Source organism: Apium graveolens, chromosome 8, assembly GCF_009905375.1.
Source record: "Apium graveolens cultivar Ventura chromosome 8, ASM990537v1, whole genome shotgun sequence".
Classification (NCBI taxonomy): Eukaryota; Viridiplantae; Streptophyta; class Magnoliopsida; order Apiales; family Apiaceae; genus Apium; species Apium graveolens.
The window spans coordinates 260319421-260341784 of NC_133654.1; positions in this window are offsets into that span (position 1 = coordinate 260319421).

Consider the following 22364-nt stretch of genomic DNA (forward strand, 5'->3'; position numbering starts at 1 on the left):
AGCTCACGCTGGACCGCCGCCACGGCCTCCTACGCAACCATCCAATCTTAAAAACATTTTATTGAGAGGGGTCATAATACTCGACACCCTTAAAAACTTTTATTCCCCCATTTACTTGGGCAGAAAAACCAAAACAACGTCATCTTTCTCAAAATCCAAAACATTTGTAAATCCAATAAGTTGATAAGTAAAATCACTTAGCTATTCTGAACATAGAATAGCAGAAGAATATTTGCATGATAATTCAGCGATATGTAAAACATTTATCGATTCTAAACTGAGAATAGGAAAAGCAACACTTGCATGATAAGATTTAAAATAAATATCACTTGAACAATAAGTGATGATAGGAATACTTGCATAATATGAATCGAATTAAACGTCACTTGAATGATAAGTGAGGTTAGGGTACTTGCCTTTGGGTTTTTAGCAGTTAATCACACTCGCAAACACGCATCAGTTCTGACATTCTGTCTTAAGACATCACCGTCCTTCTATTCAACACTTGACTAATATGTTGCTCCTGCAATTGCTAGAAGCCAGATACCCAATACCATTCCATCTCACTCTTTATCCAACGTCTTGTCCCGATCAACTCGAGAGATCCGCATCTATAATTAAAATATACAACTTTAATTGTCTAATCGATAATCACTCGACGAACTATGCGTCAAAAGCCTATCGTCTATCCATACGATAGCCCACACATAAATATAACAGACAAACACAGGACTCTTAATCCACACACACACATAATTCACATAGCACATAAGCACATAACTCATGTATCACTTAATTCATATCACATATGACTCAGTTCGTCAAAAGGTTCGACTCGATACGTTTAAAACGGAAATCGGGTCAAAATATGATTTTTCGGTCACTACACGACTCAGAATGATTTGTAAAATAAGCAACCTTTCAAAAGAAAAGGATTTAGGTCTCGAAAGTATTTTTAATGAAAGCGGAATATTTTTCTGAGTCTAGAGGCGTTCGTTTCGTATTAAACGGACGAACGGTTGATTTATTATGAATTTTTAAACATTTTTCGGAATAAAACAATCTCCGAATCATTTAATAATAAAATAATAGGGTTCAAACACCCTAAAATAATTTTATAAGATTTATCGAGCCTGGAAAATAATTTAAAATAATATCTTAAAGCTCGAAACTATTTTTCAGAATTTTTAAATCAATTTTAAATAATTAAATCTAATTAAATAATCAATTAAAATTAATTAATAACTAATTAAATTAATTAATCAATTAACATTTAAATTAATTGAATAATTAAATAATTAATTATTCACTAAAATTAATTAATTAAATAATTGGATTTATTTTTGAATTAAAATAATTTTTAGAAATCAAAAATAAGATTTTTGAATTAAAATAAAAAAGAAAACTGCAGAAACATTTTCAGGACTATGGGTTGTCATCAACCCTGGATTGAACGGCGGAATTCAGGTGGGGAGGTTGCCGGAAAAGGACGAACCAGTCACCGGAATCTGGAATTGTCCAGAAACCGGTCGACATCCGGCTCGATTCCGGCGACACCATCCCGACTCCAGAAACCCCATTTTTCATGGTTTCAACTCGATTTTGATGCTGAGTAATTCTACAATACTCCTACAACTCAAGAATCAACACAACGGCCACAAACGGGGCCAGAATCAAACTCTCCGGCTAAAAACGAAGAACAACCGGCGAGTTCATCGGAAAAAAAACGAACTCGAGCAATTCTAAACCAAAATCAGCGATTCCAGTATCAAAATAAAGCTAACATCATCCATAATCAATTCAGGCCATCAAAAACAACCAAGAACACCGAATAAAATTGAAAAATCGATTTAAAAGAACAAAAATTTCAAGAACTCGGTAGAATCATCGAGCAATAGAACAAGCATAAAATTATCAATAATCGATTGTAAATAATCATGTAAAGCTAATCATAACATCAAAACAAGCCAAAAATCCTTATACAAGAAACCCCCAAATCGAACATAAACCCTAAAATTACCAATTGAAAAATTATCTAACCTCGAATTGATTTGATGATATAAAATGATAGAGAATCATCTGTGATTCATTTTGGTTATTCATACTTGTGATTTGGTGTTCAATAACACCTTCAAAATTGGCTTTGATTTTCAGAATTCTCCAAGAACACCAAGAACACATATTCAAGTAATTTTCAGAAAATTAAAACTCAATTTCTATATGATATTGAACTCAGTTTTTGACGTATAATATATCAAATTGACCAGAAAAACATGCTCTACAACATGGAAGCATCAAATCACATCAACAACATCAAGAACAAAAATTCGTAATTTAATTATCAAATAATTCGAATATAAATAATTAAATAAGAAAATTACTGTGATTTCTGGGCAGAAACTGATGATTGATTCAGAAAGAAGATTCCGAGAGCTTCGTTTTGATATGCTGCACGCCCGAATCGGAGTTCGATAACGCCTTCGTTCGTGTGTTTGATTCTCGGGAACGTATCGGTTTTCTCGGGTTTTTCTCTGTATTTACGGTGTTTTAACTGGTTGCAAATGAATAAACGGAATAAACGAAATAAGAAATAGGCTATTTATATTTATGAAATATTGGATCGTTCTGGATCGTTTTGGATCGTTTTGGATCATTAAATTAGTTGCTTAGCCGCTAAGTAATTGCAATAACGATCCGATTCAATACCAAAATTGGATAATTATCAAAACCGAGCTTTTTATAAAATATTATATACGAGAATAATATAAAAATATCCCGTCTCTCGAAAATACGGGTTTTATTGATAACCGAAATAACTATCGTATCGAAAATATTGCGCCGGGCCGCGCACGGGTTAAACCGTAATCCGAATCGAAAAAGTCAAAACACGGAAAATGTCCGGAATTACCCGATTAGGTTAGGAAGGAGTTTTCGGAAAAGTTTCGGGTTGTAAAAACGCAAAAACGGTTGAATTCGGACGATTCCCGGCTTTATAAAATAATTTTGGTAATTATTCAGAAAATAATTAATAATTCATAAATTAATATAAAATCATCTAACAGTCCAAAAATTACCAGAAAAATATCACAATTATCTATATTTTATTCTGGACATATAAAAATTCAAATACTCAAATAATATCACATCTAAACACCCAAACATCAATTCCACTTATCAGATAATTCACCAAAATTCACGTAAAATCACATAAATAATTCCAATTAATAATAATAATAATATTGAAAATATGGGATATTACAATCTACCCTCCTTATAAGGATTCCGTCCTCGGAATCAGCAGAAGAAAGCACTAAGGGTTTTCTAACCAACTTTCCGTCACACCGCCTTACTTTGACTTGACCAGGATACTCAACTTAACTTAATTGGCATACCTTCAAATATTTGAAATGATAAAATCATAGAAAAGAAAAGAATTTCATATCATAACAGGATAGAATCTGAATTGGAGAAAAAGAAAAAAAAAATTTTGTTGAAATGAAATAATAACTGAGAGATCAATATGATCAAACGAACTTGGTATTGCGTGTCCAAATTAAGACACTACTAAAGGTTATTAACCTTCATGTATTCACAATACACACAAGTGATGGCGTCCCATCCAACTCCTATCACACAGACAGGTATACCTTGTGTCCCCTATAGTTAGGGTTGTTCATCTCAGTCAGAGTAAAAGAATGTCAAAGGAATTCAAAATCAAATGAATAAACTGAAAAGATTTCAAAGCTGATATTTCTGAAGGAAATGAAATCCAGAGAACAAAATTTTGGCACCAGATGAGCAAGTGGTGTCACATTACCAAGAAACTATCCACCAAATAAGAAAAGTGGAATTAATTATCATAACTTGACAGAGCTATCAAAACCTGAAAAATAGGCTTCATGACAGACTCTGGCACATTTAAAACACAGATAGGATTGAAAATGAGTGTTAGGGAATATATCCTCTAACAGATATCCCTTTCTGAGAGAAGCCAAAAGAAATTATAGAAAGAGAAGGTATTGCCAAAGTCTTAATATTTATCTTCAATTTAAACTCTCCAGTTGACTCGCCATCTGATTCTAGACGCTCCTTAACGTTCCAAAGATATCGATAATCTTCATCGTCATCGAATCGTACTAGCCTCGGAAGATTCCACAATATAAGTTTTGCAACTGCCAGGAGTTCCATCTAGCTCAGCACAACCATCTCAAACGAATATGTCTATCTTAACTTATTCGTTGGTACTATATCCAATAGTCCAACAGGAACTCGATATGAGCTCAAACGTCCTCACATAGCTATACACACTCCTACACACTCTCGTTTCTAGTTTACTATAACCTCAGCTCTGATACCAACCTGTCACGCCCCCAAATCCGGGGTCAAGGGATTTGGTCGTCACGATGAAACCTCAATCCAAATTAACCTGTTTAATCAATAAATAAATGCCAGCGGAAGATAATTAGCATAAATGACCCCTAACTACTCCAAGATCTTTTAAGGTTACAGTTCTAGAAACAAGATATCCAAATTCCACAATAAATTTTTTTCACTTTCTTTTGAAACTCTTTTCAATAAATTCCAACTCACAATTAAACCCACTAGTATAACTTCGAAATGAAATATACTAGACCCAAATAAAATATACAACTATAATATAATATAATATAAACAACTTTACACAATAAAACTTACACTAGCCCGCAAGCCCTGGACCAACCACCTTCCAAGAGCTTCTTCATGCTTCCTCAAATTACGCAGCTAAACAGCGCAAGCTAATCCTCACTGGAGGTTAAATTTAAAAACAGGCAAGTATGAGCGGAAGAAATGCTCAGCAAGATCATTATAGCATATATAGGGTCATTTTGATATAAAACCGACATCTGCATCAAAGCAGAACATTTAAAATCATAATTGCCGAATCATAAAATTTTAGTTGAGGAACCCCATAATTGATTCCTTAATTGTATTCAAAAACCCTTTTTATATTTTCCAGCGACGTGCTTCAGCAATACTTTGAATCATAACGAGAATAAAACTCGTAAAACAGTGTTTACGGAAATATCGTAAACCACAATAACATGAAACAATGATTATGGATTGAATCATAAACTTTATTCAAAACCGAACTCTGGAAATTAATACTTATTTTGCTGTTATATCAAATTAGATATCAATACGAACTTTGATGCTAACAACATTCCATACTGAAGTCAACCCCAATCATCTGTACTAATACCATATTTGATATTTAACAACAACATAAGTATCAGCATAAATCAGAATCTGAATCAAAACTGTATTTCACCGTTAATCCAAAACAGAAACAGTTGATAAATCATTTATTCTATGAATATCAAAACAATATCATAATTTAGATTGGAATCCTCGAACGACGGTGTGTTGCCGCCGGTGATCAGCCGCGGAGCAACACCGGTATGCCTAAGCATATCCAACTAAACAAAGGGGTACCCAAGGCACATATCGGCCTAGCAAGGTGTTATATCCTGTATAACACATAGCTCACGCTGGACCGCCGCCACGGCCTCCTACGCAACCATCCAATCTTAAAAACATTTTATTGAGAGGGGTCATAATACTCGACACCCTTAAAAACTTTTATTCCCCCATTTACTTGGGCAGAAAAACCAAAACAACGTCATCTTTCTCAAAATCCAAAACATTTGTAAATCCAATAAGTTGATAAGTAAAATCACTTAGCTATTCTGAACATAGAATAGCAGAAGAATATTTGCATGATAATTCAGCGATATGTAAAACATTTATCGATTCTAAACTGAGAATAGGAAAAGCAACACTTGCATGATAAGATTTAAAATAAATATCACTTGAACAATAAGTGATGATAGGAATACTTGCATAATATGAATCGAATTAAACGTCACTTGAATGATAAGTGAGGTTAGGGTACTTGCCTTTGGGTTTTTAGCAGTTAATCACACTCGCAAACACGCATCAGTTCTGACATTCTGTCTTAAGACATCACCGTCCTTCTATTCAACACTTGACTAATATGTTGCTCCTGCAATTGCTAGAAGCCAGATACCCAATACCATTCCATCTCACTCTTTATCCAACGTCTTGTCCCGATCAACTCGAGAGATCCGCATCTATAATTAAAATATACAACTTTAATTGTCTAATCGATAATCACTCGACGAACTATGCGTCAAAAGCCTATCGTCTATCCATACGATAGCCCACACATAAATATAACAGACAAACACAGGACTCTTAATCCACACACACACATAATTCACATAGCACATAAGCACATAACTCATGTATCACTTAATTCATATCACATATGACTCAGTTCGTCAAAAGGTTCGACTCGATACGTTTAAAACGGAAATCGGGTCAAAATATGATTTTTCGGTCACTACACGACTCAGAATGATTTGTAAAATAAGCAACCTTTCAAAAGAAAAGGATTTAGGTCTCGAAAGTATTTTTAATGAAAGCGGAATATTTTTCTGAGTCTAGAGGCGTTCGTTTCGTATTAAACGGACGAACGGTTGATTTATTATGAATTTTTAAACATTTTTCGGAATAAAACAATCTCCGAATCATTTAATAATAAAATAATAGGGTTCAAACACCCTAAAATAATTTTATAAGATTTATCGAGCCTGGAAAATAATTTAAAATAATATCTTAAAGCTCGAAACTATTTTTCAGAATTTTTAAATCAATTTTAAATAATTAAATCTAATTAAATAATCAATTAAAATTAATTAATAACTAATTAAATTAATTAATCAATTAACATTTAAATTAATTGAATAATTAAATAATTAATTATTCACTAAAATTAATTAATTAAATAATTGGATTTATTTTTGAATTAAAATAATTTTTAGAAATCAAAAATAAGATTTTTGAATTAAAATAAAAAAGAAAACTGCAGAAACATTTTCAGGACTATGGGTTGTCATCAACCCTGGATTGAACGGCGGAATTCAGGTGGGGAGGTTGCCGGAAAAGGACGAACCAGTCACCGGAATCTGGAATTGTCCAGAAACCGGTCGACATCCGGCTCGATTCCGGCGACACCATCCCGACTCCAGAAACCCCATTTTTCATGGTTTCAACTCGATTTTGATGCTGAGTAATTCTACAATACTCCTACAACTCAAGAATCAACACAACGGCCACAAACGGGGCCAGAATCAAACTCTCCGGCTAAAAACGAAGAACAACCGGCGAGTTCATCGGAAAAAAAACGAACTCGAGCAATTCTAAACCAAAATCAGCGATTCCAGTATCAAAATAAAGCTAACATCATCCATAATCAATTCAGGCCATCAAAAACAACCAAGAACACCGAATAAAATTGAAAAATCGATTTAAAAGAACAAAAATTTCAAGAACTCGGTAGAATCATCGAGCAATAGAACAAGCATAAAATTATCAATAATCGATTGTAAATAATCATGTAAAGCTAATCATAACATCAAAACAAGCCAAAAATCCTTATACAAGAAACCCCCAAATCGAACATAAACCCTAAAATTACCAATTGAAAAATTATCTAACCTCGAATTGATTTGATGATATAAAATGATAGAGAATCATCTGTGATTCATTTTGGTTATTCATACTTGTGATTTGGTGTTCAATAACACCTTCAAAATTGGCTTTGATTTTCAGAATTCTCCAAGAACACCAAGAACACATATTCAAGTAATTTTCAGAAAATTAAAACTCAATTTCTATATGATATTGAACTCAGTTTTTGACGTATAATATATCAAATTGACCAGAAAAACATGCTCTACAACATGGAAGCATCAAATCACATCAACAACATCAAGAACAAAAATTCGTAATTTAATTATCAAATAATTCGAATATAAATAATTAAATAAGAAAATTACTGTGATTTCTGGGCAGAAACTGATGATTGATTCAGAAAGAAGATTCCGAGAGCTTCGTTTTGATATGCTGCACGCCCGAATCGGAGTTCGATAACGCCTTCGTTCGTGTGTTTGATTCTCGGGAACGTATCGGTTTTCTCGGGTTTTTCTCTGTATTTACGGTGTTTTAACTGGTTGCAAATGAATAAACGGAATAAACGAAATAAGAAATAGGCTATTTATATTTATGAAATATTGGATCGTTCTGGATCGTTTTGGATCGTTTTGGATCATTAAATTAGTTGCTTAGCCGCTAAGTAATTGCAATAACGATCCGATTCAATACCAAAATTGGATAATTATCAAAACCGAGCTTTTTATAAAATATTATATACGAGAATAATATAAAAATATCCCGTCTCTCGAAAATACGGGTTTTATTGATAACCGAAATAACTATCGTATCGAAAATATTGCGCCGGGCCGCGCACGGGTTAAACCGTAATCCGAATCGAAAAAGTCAAAACACGGAAAATGTCCGGAATTACCCGATTAGGTTAGGAAGGAGTTTTCGGAAAAGTTTCGGGTTGTAAAAACGCAAAAAACGGTTGAATTCGGACGATTCCCGGCTTTATAAAATAATTTTGGTAATTATTCAGAAAATAATTAATAATTCATAAATTAATATAAAATCATCTAACAGTCCAAAAATTACCAGAAAAATATCACAATTATCTATATTTTATTCTGGACATATAAAAATTCAAATACTCAAATAATATCACATCTAAACACCCAAACATCAATTCCACTTATCAGATAATTCACCAAAATTCACGTAAAATCACATAAATAATTCCAATTAATAATAATAATAATATTGAAAATATGGGATATTACACTTTTGCTGTGTTGGTGGTAAGCTAGCATGGAAATTGATTTTGTTACCATAAGCTAGACAAACAAATGTGGCAATGTACACGTTAAGAGGACAAATATTCAACTGTTAATTACTTTGAACATGGAAATCAAAATGTCGAGTATTTTCTGCTTTTAACACGTTCAATAGTTAAGAATGTAATAGAGTATTGAAACATAATTTATTTATCATCATCAAGTACTTAAAAAGTAGGGATGTCCCGAGTTAAAGTTTTTAATACATTGGTCATTTATTTATTTTTCGTAGAACAGCCCTCATGTGGAGCAAATTTGTTATTTTTTTAACCCGGTGAGTTAGAGCATCTCCAATAAATCAAAATTCTTAGTTAAAATTTTAGTCAATGTGATGATATTAATCATATTTCCTGAACATCTAGAGATATATAACAATATATCAAATCATATTTTGTTGTATTAAATAAAACATTCTATCTATAACAAATTAAAATAATAATATATTATATTTAAATATAACCAACCATGATAGGCAATTCGCCTGAATTAAAATCCTTTAGATATTCTAGTAAATTTTACAAAATTAATATTTTATTTTAATATTTGTTGAATCTCTATAGACATGTAACAACCAAAATATATGTTAGAGCGTGTCCAACAATCTCTTAACTCACTTTTAAATCCCAGTCTCTTAACTCACTATTAAATCTAATATAAATTATTAGTTATTAGCAACATAATATATATAATCTCCAACAATACTCTCAACATTCACTCTTTCACTCTTTATTTATTTTTATATTAATAAAACAACTTGAGCTCCTCAAATATAAAAGAAAGTCGGAATAGGGAGAAAGTATGTGTTTTAAGAGTCAAGTTCTAACCACATTTTTGTTGAATACCACGGACAACACTTATGTTCTACAATAAAAATCTTGCATAAAATCATTGCAAAACGTATTATTTTGTGAATAATGTTCTACAAATATCATTATTTATTCAAAATCATGAACATCATATATGTAATACATGTAATACATGTATCACATTACAAAATATTTTATTCTACGAAATATGTTTAGTTTAGCAGATCATTTGTTCAAATTGTATAACATAAACATTATACTTATTAAACTTAAATGATCTTTAACAATTTTAATAAATTAGTGATATTCGTAGAACATATTTCACAAAATAATATATTTCATAGTATTTTGATTGCAGAATATACGTGGTCTCCTATAAAAACGTGTTTTTCATAGAACTTGAGTTTGTGTTATAAATTTAATATAAAATAATAGGTATGAGCTATGTATATTGGCTCGTAGGGGTGAGCAGAAAACCGGACAAACCGCACAAATCGCCCACACCGCACCAATCCGCACCGTAAAATGCGGTTTTTAATTTTCGTGGTGCGGTTGCGGTTTGAATTTTTAATAAACCGTGCGGTGCGGTGCGGGTTGTGGTTTTTAATTTCTGAAATACGATTCACACTGCACCGCACCACAATATTTAATATATATATATATATATAATACTTATATTTCATGATTTCATTTAACATATTAGGAGTGCTTACTTAGTGATCATCTTATTTCTACAACACCAATTGTTACGTGATGATCATCCTATTTGTGTTTCTTCAAAAATAATAAAACAAATGGTATAAAGCCACATATTTAATAGTGAACTCATTTAATTGTCGAGTCAAGCTTCTACGTTAAACTTTACAGTGTGGAATTTCTAATTTGTATTATTGAAGAATATTGGCGACTTTATTATATTATTTGAAAATTTAATTAAATTTAAGTTTTGTATTTATTTAAAATTTTCAAACTTGTAATGTATAAACCGCAGTGAACCGCACCACAACGCACCGCATTTTGTGGTGCGGTTTATGCGGTTTTTGAGAATACGCGGTGCGGTTGCTGTTTGGAAATTTGAATAAACCGATGTGCAGTCTGGTTTGCGGTTTGAGAAAAAAACCGCACCGCGCTCACCCTATTGGCTCGTATAACTGAGAGGAAATAGGGTACACTCTTAAATTTTTAAAAAATCTTTAAAAGTTTTTTGGAGTTATAATTTTAACAACACTCTTTATAATTCAAGTTAGGATCCCATTTTTGAAGAGCCAATTGGAGATGCTCTTAATGTAATAAATCAAATATTTTATTTATAACAAACTAAAATATATTCAACCATTATATGTTCCTCGGCTCTAGTATAATTTGTTAAATATTCAATAAATTTTATATAATCATTATTTTATATTATTTGGTCTGATCATTTTATAGTTAATATCATCATTAATTTAGATGTTTTCCTTATAATGACATTTCATTTAATTTGAATAAGAGGCAAATCAAAGATACGCTAATTAACTGAGCTTTAAGTAACTTGTTTCAATCATCGGACCTAGGTGGAAAAATCATCAGACCGAAACGAAAATGGGTAATTTTTTGCCCTTAATTTGGTTCAGTCGATATTGTGGGATCGGATGAAACCCCGTTTCTTCTGGTGAAACCGAGAAAAATCATCAGATGTGGGTGCAATATTCTGCAGTTGATAAGTCACAATAAAGCTGATTATGATTGCAACGAAGATTAGCCTGCATATATTAATGTGAATTTCAGGACTTCATCAGCCCTGCATGCGGCTCCTTTTATATCTTCCTACGAGTCAAGTTTACCAGTAATGATGAAATGAATCGACTGTTAACATTTGAAATATGAAAAAGAAGTTGGGTATTATTTCTTTTCAAGAAGATTAATGATTTTGTGGGAGCCGAAAGATCCATGCATGTCTTTATTTTTTCTAAAGTAGATCCATGCATGTTCAGAATTTCATAAAAACAATAAATCTAAGATTGCAAACTTTTTGAACCAAAAATTTGAAAAATTCGTTTCCACAATTTGTAATGTAAATTTTTGAAATTTGAATATTATATTACAAAAATAGATTATTTAATTGAACAAATAATTGTCGGGAAGTAACATGCTTAGAATTTGAAAGTGATTTGTAATATGATAATGTGCAGCTTGAATAGTCAACAAAGTTTACAGTTCTTTGACCAAGACCTTAAGCAGATCTCAACCTCATTAATAGAGACCGTAATAACGAGATTATCAACTAAAAAGCAATTGTTGAAGTCCCAATCGAGTTTAAAAATTCTCAATAGAAGAACGAAGGTAAACAATTTTTTTTCATGTTCAGATATCTGAACCAATTTATATGCAACTCGACTAATCTGTAAAGTGCTAGTATAACATCCCAAAGTTATGGCTCATACTCAAATTCGAGTGTGTATTTATAATCGTTTTTAGGATCTTGAGGTGATAAGATTCTAAAGTTTCGGACTCAACTAACCGATTTATCCGGTATGGGTCGGTAAAAAATAAATTGACTACCAAAGCATTTGGGCTGAAAACAGCCCACAATATGGGCCTTTTTCTATCTAAGCACAAAAGAAATTCCACTTGGTGGCGGCCCATTAAGAACAAATAGATTTATGTGCAAAGGAATCATGTTACGAATTTAAATTTTGAAGAAGGATTTAAAACCTAAATTAAATTTAAATGTATAGTTGATGTTACTATAAAGCAGGGTTATAATGAAGCCGAGCCGAGTCGAATAATGTTAGACTCGGCTTAAACTCGATTAAAATAATTCGAACTTAAGCTCGAGCTCGACCGAGCCTTTAATTTTAAATTCGAAACTCGACTCGTAAAAATTTCGGTAGGCTCGAGTTCGGCTCGAAAGCTGGAATTAATCTCACTAAATATTAACAAAAACTCAAAATATAATGGGTTCGGCTCGAGTTCAATTCGGTAAAAAAAATAAATAAAATATACAAAATATTAAATGTTTATATAAAAATATATTTATAATACAAAAAAGTTAAAAATAATAGAGTCTCGATAAGGCGCGCGAACTTTACGAGCTGAGTAATTTAAAGCTCGAGCTCGGCTCGGTTAAAAATTCGAAAAGCTCGAGCTCGAGCTCGGCTCAATTACTTTTCGAGCCGAATTTTATTTTTTTACGAACCCAACTCGATTAGCTCACAAACAGTTTGACTCGTTTACGCCCCAACTATGAAGGCACTGATTGGACCTTGGAATTAAATTTTCTTTATAGGCAGTAGGCACATTTTCAAATTGAGTAAATTGGATTTGTAATGGTATGTGTTCAACTCAAAAGGTAAAGAAAATAAACTTTGCATAATACTAGTTGGTATTCAGATTGAACCTGCTCTGTGTCCGTCATGGATATGGTGGTACTTGCACTTTGGCCTCAGATAAATTTTTTAGTCTAATGTAAAAAGGCAAAATTTATTCTTATCATATACATTAATTGTATGTTTTAGAATTTTACAACTCGATATGGTTTTTATGCTATCATCCTGCTTTTCGTCTCTCAGAAACTGAATATATTGTTATGTCTGCAGCTTTGATGATATGGTTGACAGTATTAATGTTCCCAGGGTGGCGAACTTCGATAATTTTTTGTTAAAATTTTCTTAATATAATTAAACATCTAATCTGAAGAAAAGTTCCGCAATTGACATAAGAACAATAACAAGCTTTTTGTTGCTTCTCCAGTCTATTAGATTATTGTGAATATATGATACTCTGTCTTAGATTGTGAATCAATACATTGCCAATGAAAATGATGGATGATTAGATGTTTCGCCTCAAGCAAAAAAAACTTACTGTCTTGATCTATGTTACTCAGACTTTTCATTTTACCTTCGAGTACCCGTATCAGACACTTGACGCTCGAGCATGTATACTGGGACTTGGACACTTGTTTTATGCTAAAAACATGTATATTTTTCAAAATGTTGCCGAGTCCGATACTCGAAAATGTATTTTATATTGGATACTTCTATTCGAGTCCGAGTAACATTGGTCTTAATCATATCTGTAGGACAAGAAAATACGTTTGTTTTCCTAGGGTCATTGGAATTCTGCTAAAGTTTCAGAGGACATAAGACCTGCAGAACTACTCGAGACGGTGCAATCCTAATACAGTAGTAATATCAAGATTGAAAAGTAAACTTACTGAATTGTAAACTGAAGAATCAAAAAATCTCCATTAACAAACATTGCAAAGCTTCAAAGTCTGATCATACAAGTTCCATATACTACAAACTGTTGCTTACTGATTTCTACATAACATTTACTAGTAAACAAGAATGAATTCACAGTAATTGTTCATTCTGAAAACATACAACACAGATACAAGATTTATTCATGAAGAATCAGATGAAAGAGAAGGAATGAGAGAAAGACAGAGTGTGGGATTTTTTCTAACTAACTCTCCAACATCAGCACTTGGATATTTATTTTGAGTTTTTGCCGATGTGGCAAGTAGAGCTGGCTTCTTGTAACAAACTTAAGTTTTACTCTCCTGCTTCTCATGTGCATCATAAGAACCATGTGCTACTTGCTTATTGCTCTCAACACCCTCCCTCAAACTAGGCATCATGTTGATCATGCCATGTTTGGAAAGCAGCTCATTAAAATGACCAGATGGAAGGATTTTAGTAAATACATCTGCTACCTGCAACTCAGTAGGCAAATATGAGATTTGTACCAGTCCTTCCATTACCTTATCTCTTGTAAAGTGTATATCTATTTCAATATGCTTGGTCCTTTCATGATGTACATGATTTTTAGCTATATGAATAGCACTTTGATTGTCACATAGAAGAGTGACTGATTTTAATCCTTTTATTCCCAATTCTTCTAATAATCTCACCATCCATGTTACTTCTGCTGCAACTGCAAACATTGCTCTGTACTCTGCTTCTGATGAACTCTTTGAAACAACACTTTGTTTCTTAGATTTCCAACTTATTGGTGATTTCTCTAGCATTAGAACATATCCAGAAATTGACCTTCTTGTGTCCAAGCAAGCACCCCAATCTGAGTCTGAATATGCTTGTAATACCAATTGATCACTTCCTTTCAGTAAAACTCCTTGTTCAGCGGTTGAGGCCACATATTTAATAACATGCATTAAAGCCTTATAATGTGAAGTCATGGGCTGTTGTAGATACTGATTTAAATGCTGAACAGTGTAAGCCAAATCAGGTCTGGTGTGAGTTATAAAATTAAGTTTTCCAACTAAACACCTATCGAGAGTAGGATTCTCAAATATCTCTCCTTCAGATGCTTCTAATTTGAGATTAATAGGAAGTGGAGTAACTACAGACTTGCAATTCTTTATTCCAGCTTCAGCCAATAACTCTTTGGTAAACTTCTTCTGAGTTAAAGAAATCCCGAAATCAGAATACCCAACTTCTATTCCAAGAAAGTAGCTAAGTCTTCCCAGATCTTTAATGCTAAAGACCTCATCCAAATGTTGTTTGAGTTCCTTAATAGCATCAATATTATCTCCTGTCAAAATTATATCATCTACATAAACAACCACCACTGTTATAAGACCTTTATCATGCCTCAAGAATAAGGAATAATCATTCTTAGACTGTTGATAACCCTTATGCTGCAATTCCCCCACTAACTTGGCAAACCATTATCTGGAAGCCTGCTTTAAGCCATAGATGGATTTGACAAGTTTGCAGACCTTTGAGAGAGGATTAGACAAGCCTTCAGGAACATACATATAGACTTCTTCACATAGATCCCCGTGCAGGAAAGCATTATTGACGTCCAACTGATGTAAAGTCCATTGTCGATGAGCAGCCACTGCAATCAAACACCGAATAGTAACCATTTTGACAACAGGGGAAAATGTCTCAAGATAATCAATCCCCCACTTCTGATTATATCCCTTAGCCACTAACCGTGCTTTAAATCTCTCAACATTACCATCAGCCTTGAATTTAATCTTATAGACCCATTTACAACCAATAGGCTTTTTACCAGGAGGTAAATCAACCAAAATCCAGGTGTAATTTTTATGTAAAGCAGTTAATTCTTTGTCCATGGCTTCCACCCACCTTGGATCTTGGGCTGCTTCTAAATAACTAGTTGGTTCTACCAAAGTATGGAATGGAGAAACTGATAAAGAACCAGAAGCATCAAAAGAAACTAGATTACACCAATGAGTGAGAAAAATAGGACTACTGGTACTGGTACCACAAACATAATCACTTAAATGAATAGGTACTTTGGATGTTCTTGTGCTTCTTCTAAGTGTATTATGTTGTGTGTCAAAATCAGTAGAACTATTAGAATCAAAATTTGAATGTGTGGAATCAGTATCAAAATGATGAGAATAGTGGTTTATGGAAAAAATACTAGGAATCTCATCATAAGTAAAAGGTGTGTGGTCAGAAGAACTAGGTAAAAAGAAGGGAGAGGGTTGTGTATTGTGATGAACATGAAAAGGAAAGTATTGCTCATGAAAAGTCACATCTCTCGAAACAGAAATGTGTAAGGTATCAACATTAAGTACCTTATAGCCCTTGATGCCCACAGGATATCCAATGAAAACATGAGTTGCAGCCCTTGTATCAAACTTAGTTCTTTGATGTTGTTGTGTGGAAACATACCATAAGCACCCAAAAACCTTGAAGTTCGAAATATCAGGAGCATATTCAAAGAATCTCTGGTAAGGACTGACATTATTAAGAATTGAGAGAGGCATTCTGTTTATCAAGTAGACAGCAGTAAGAATGCACTCTCCCCAAAACTGAATTGGCAATTTGGATTGGAAAAACAAAGCTCTTGTTGTCTCCAAAATGTGCATGTGCTTTCTTTCAACAATTCCATTTTATTGAGGAGTATATGCACATGACTTCTGATGTAGAATTCCTTTGTCCAGATAGAACTTAGTAAGTTCTTTTCCACAAAATTCAGCAGCATTATCACTTCTGATGCCTTGAACTGATGTATGAAATTGATTTATCACATAAGTAACAAATCTTTGAATGACTTGGATTGCTTCATTTTTGTGAGTCATCAAAAATACCCATGTCATCCTTGTATAGTCATCAACTATTGTCAGGAAAAATTGATGTCCATTGTGTGTAACATCTTTGTAAGGACCCCAAGTGTCTACATGTATCAGTTGAAAATAATGATGTGTTTTGATACTGCTCACATGAAAGGACTCCCTTGTCTTTTTAGCTAAATGACAGATTTGGTAGATTTCATTTAATGTGCAAGAGCTAGATTTGTCAAACTCTGAAAGATCTGTATGAAGCAACTTATTCACTGGCATGTGTCCAAACCTAAGATGCCATAGTTTTGTTTGGACCACATGTTTACTATTAGCTGAAGTACAAGCCAAAAAAGAATTTGTAACTGGACCATTATGGAGGTGAAGAGAACCTCCTTTTTCTACCCTACTTTCTTAAGATGCAGCCTCATTATCCAAGTAGTACAAACCATCCTTCAGATTACCAAGATGCAGTGCCCTCATTGAAGGGCCCTGAAGAAAGCAACCACTACTATTAAACACTACACTGCACTGTACATCCTGGCAGAGTTTAGGTATAGATATCAAATGAAACTTAAAATCTGGTACATACAAGACATCATTTAAGACAATTTGATCATTGATGATTACAGTGCTAGTATAACCAATTTCTACTTGTTTGCCATTTGGAATTGTAATATGATTATTATGGCCATCCAATGTCATAATATCAGTAAATATAGACAAATCATAACGCATATGATCTGTTGCTCCGCTATCCACTATCCAATTAATACCAGAAGAAGAGATTAGACAAAATTTACCTGCAACATTGGCAAATTTGTGTCCTGAACTCTCAGTTGAACCAATATGAGCTGCATTTTCTTCCTTTGTGTCCTTGTTTAGTAACTTCAAAATCTGTTGATATTGTGCCGCTGTGAATCCCCCAATATGATCATCTTCACTATCATTCTTGACACAATTATCTTCTGTATCATCTTCATATTGAACCATTGCTGCCTATCTTCTATCAGATTTAAAATGATGAGGAAATCCATGAAGCTTATAACATCTTTGTATTGTGTGTCCAGACATTTTACAGTGTTCACAAAAATATGGACTTGTCCTGTTTCTTGAGTCAATGTTTCCAAAATTTGACCTACCAGACATAAATTGTGAAGATCTGAATTTGTTATATGAAAAACCTCTTCTATTAGCAGTGAAAGCCATTGAATCTTCAGTTGTAGAACCTTGATAAAACCAATCTATAAGCTTGTGAAATAGCTGGAAGTGGATTCATTACCAGTATATTTCCTCTTATAAACTCATATCCTTCATTCAGCTTCATCAAAAAATCAACCAATCTTCTATCTTCTTGAGATTTCACCAGCTTTTGTATGATTTGACAAGAGCAATTAACACAAACACATGATGGAAGAGGATCTACTGAGTCAAGTTGATCCCATAGCATTTTTATCTTAGTATAGTAGGCAGAAATATCATCTTGTCCTTGTTTAATCTCATGTAAAGCTTGCTGTAACTCGAACAAAAATGCACCAGATGCCTGACCATATCTTTCTTCCAGATTTAATCAAATCTCCCTTGCAGATTGAAAATATAGAACACTTCTGGCTATATTCTGGCTTAGAACTCCCAACAACCATGAAATTAACATTGAATTACATCTCTCCCATGCCTTTTGATTAGCATCATTGAACACCGGTTTAGTAATCATACCGTCTACAAATCCTATCTTATTTTTAGCTGAAAGGCCAATGAGTATTGATCTTTTCCAATCAATATATGAAGTTCCATCTGTTAGAAAATTAGGATTTTAGAGCTTAATTTAATTATGTTCTTGATGTTAATCCTAAAATCTAATGATTGGAAATTGTTCAATGATATTTGAACTTAAATTTTCATGTATGGTTTTAAGAATTTTCTTAATGAAATCCATATGAAATGAGAGTTGAAAGTAGCTTGGAAAAGTTTGGAAAATTTGAGAATGTTTGTCCCACATTGAAATAAATAAAGGGGGTTGTGTGCTTTATATGGTATTACCCACATGAGTAGTATACAACTACTAAGGTGTGTGATGGTCCATTGTGTTGTTGTGTGCTTCACGCGCGTACACACACACACACGCGCGCCCCGCCCCGCCACGCCACGCCACGCCACGCACCGCACCGCACCGCACCGTACCGTACCGGACCGGACCGGGTCGGGTCGGGTCGGGTCGATTTGGGCGAATGTCTCGGTGTCTCGCGTACGCGAGGCGACCTGGGCGAGGATTTTATTTATTTGAGAATTATTTTAATTCGAATTTATTTATCGGTGACTGGATTATTGGGCTGGATACTGAAATAGGCTAAGTCACTTTGTTAGTGGGCTTAGTCTAAATATATTGAACCTGCAAATAATCTGATCTGTAACAAGTTCTGAGTTCTGATATCGGAATCAGAACTTAAGAACTGATGAATAAAATCAGAACTTAACAAGTTCTGATATCAGAATCAGAACTTAAGTACTGATGAATCAAATCAGAACTTAACTTAAGTTCTGATAATAATGTGGGTGTTAATGTGAAAAACTGTTACAAATAATTTAAATTCAAAATCTGATCAGACATTAAGTGTGTTGACAGTTTCATTTTTCCTCTCCTATAAATAGAGGCTAAACTGAATGTATAAAATATACACACTACATTCTCTTCTCTTCTCTTCAACCTCTCTGCATTTCTCTCCCACAAGTCCTGAAGTGCTGATATTTTCCGGCGACTGAGGTGCTGGTCGAAGTGTAGCTTTTGTTGCTGCTGTTAACATAGACTCCGAGCTGTTTTATCCTGGTGGAGATATTGTGCGCATCCCAAACGCAGCAGGTAGGGGCAATATTCTCTTCAAGAGCAGCCAGGACTTCGAGCAAGACCTGGTGACTCAGCTGTGATCATTTCTCTTGGCATTTTGTATCTGTGAACCTTTATTTCAGTCACTGTTAAAAGCTATGGTTTCGGGTACATCTTTCTTTCTCTCCTCGTTATTTCAGTTACTGATTTTGTTTACCTGCATGCTTTATTTTGTTAACTGTGGTCTTGGCCTAAACTTGCTAAATTCTTTATACACTTGCTTCTATGTTGCTATATTTGTTAGTGAGATTTACAACATTCTTGAAGAGAATATTAGTTATACAGAATTTAGCATAATGGTTAACGAAAGTGAGGTTATCGTTGGTGGTGGTAGCAGTTCGGGTGCAACTGCTGGTGCCATTGATTGGACCACCTATAGTTTCCCACAGCCTGTTGAACTAACCGGTTTACCGGAGAAATTCAACGGTGGCATTGGCTTTTCTCGCTGGAAGAAAAGGATGAAGTTGTGGTTGACTATAAAGGGTCTGTGGCCGGTTGTGGAATATGAGAAACCAGTAGTGGATCAAGAGAAGGCTGACACAGTTAAGGCTTTTGCGAAGTGGGCTGAGAAGGATGGAGTGGCTAGAGCGGCCATTCTGGTGGCACTAACAAACACTTTGTTTGATGTCTATTCTTCTGATGCCTACTCTGCAAAACTCTTATGGGAGAAGCTGGACCAGACACATAATACTGACTCACAAGGTCTAGAAAAGTATTATGTGGCAAGGTTCCTCGAGTTCAAGCTGGTGGACAATAAGTCTATGACTGAGCAGGTGCATGAGTTCGAGATGATAGTGCATGCTTTGAAGGAGTCTGGAATGAATCTCCCGGAAAATTTTAAGGTGATGAGTGTGATTGAAAAACTCCCGAAGTCTTGGGAAGAGTTCTCTCTCTCCCTGAAAAGACAGAAAGGAGAGATCACCTGGACCAACCTTATGCTGGACATCTCGGTGCAAGAACAACACAAGTCCAAACAGGGACATGTGATGCCAACTGAACACGGTACCTCAAAGGTAAACATAGCAACTGTAGGACAAAAGAGGAAGGCTTTTGCTAAGAAAGCTAATAGTAATAAACCTAAGAGTGACAAGGACAAGGCCAAGAAACCCAAGGCAAACAAACCATGCTGGTCTTGTGGGCAGGTTGGGCACTGGAGTAAGGACTGCCCTACGAAGAAAGCGAAGAAAACCGAGGTAGCACAAGCAAATGTTGTGCTTGGAACCACAAGTGGGCCTGTAGTGAACATGGTTGTTGGTGAGGCTACGGCTTCTGAAATCGACGTTGACCGGTATGTATCCTACAACCCCGTAATATTTTCTACCTATCTGTCAAATGAATGGTTGATAGATACTGGAGCTAATGTACATATTTGTGCTGATATTAGTTTATTTGTATCTTATCAACAGAGTCATAGCCTGACTGTGAAGATGGGGAATGCTAGTGTTGCTCAAGTACATGGAGTTGGAAACGTGGATCTGAAGTTCCCTTCAGGACGTATTCTATCTCTGACGAGAGTGCATCATGTTCCCAACATGCGTAGAAATATAATAAGTGGAAGCTGTTTAGTTTCTAATGGTTTTGAAATTTCGTTCAAGTGTAATAAAGTAGTTCTTATTCACACTGGTACATTCTTTGGCAAGGGTTACTTGTCAAATGGTTTATTTGTTATTAATGCGGATCCCGTTTTGGGAAATTTGAATAATAATGTTATTCCTACTGTTAACTGTATTGAATCCTCAAATATATGGCATGCGAGACTAGGTCATTTAAACTTTGGTGCTCTTAAGAACATGATGAACTTAGAGTTGATTCCAAAATATACCATAGAAAAGAATTCTAAATGTCAAGTATGTGTGTCTGCTAAACAGATAAGGAAACCTTTTCATAACGTTGTCAGGGATTCAGACTTGTTAGATTTAGTACACACTGATATTTGTGAATTTGGTGGTGTGTTGACCAAGGACCAGTTTAGATACTTCATTACTTTTATAGATGATAGTAGTAGATACTGTTATGTTTATTTACTTAGACATAAGGATGAAGCACTTAGTAAATTCATTATATATAAAACTGAAGTAGAAAAACAAAGTAGTAAGTTACTTAAAAGGTTGAGATCTGATAGAGGTGGTGAGTACACGAGTAATGCTTTTAATGAATTTTGTGCAAACAATGGTATAGTTCATGAAGTTACTCCACCATACACACCTGAGTCTAATGGGGTTGCTGAGCGAAAGAACAGAACATTTAAAGATATGATTAATAGTATGCTTATTAACTCTGGGTTGCCTAAATACATGTGGGGAGAGGCTCTAAATACGGCTTGCCATATTTTGAATAGAGTCCCTCTGAAACACATGGATAAAACACCCTTGGAGTTATGGAAAGGCAGGATGACTAGTCTTAAGTATCTTCGTGTGTGGGGGTGCCTTGCTAAGGTGCTTGTTCCTGAACACAAGAGAAAGAAACTAGGTCCAAAGACTGTTGACTGTATCTTTCTGGGCTATCTTGAAACCACTACAGCTATGAGATTTTTAGTGTTAAAATCTGACATAGATGGTATAGTGGCAAACACGATAGTTGAATTTCGAGATGCGACATTCTTTGAGGATGTCTACCCTATGAAGACTGGAATACCTGAAACGACTTCTGAGGAAGATCCTACTCACACATCAAGTTCTATTCCTGATCATGTGGAAAAAATGACAAATGTGGGGGCGGAACCTAGTAGTAGCTCTATTCCTAAGGAACTAGAGGAACCAAGGAGGAGTAAGCGTGCAAAGGTAGTCAAGGATTTTGGAGGT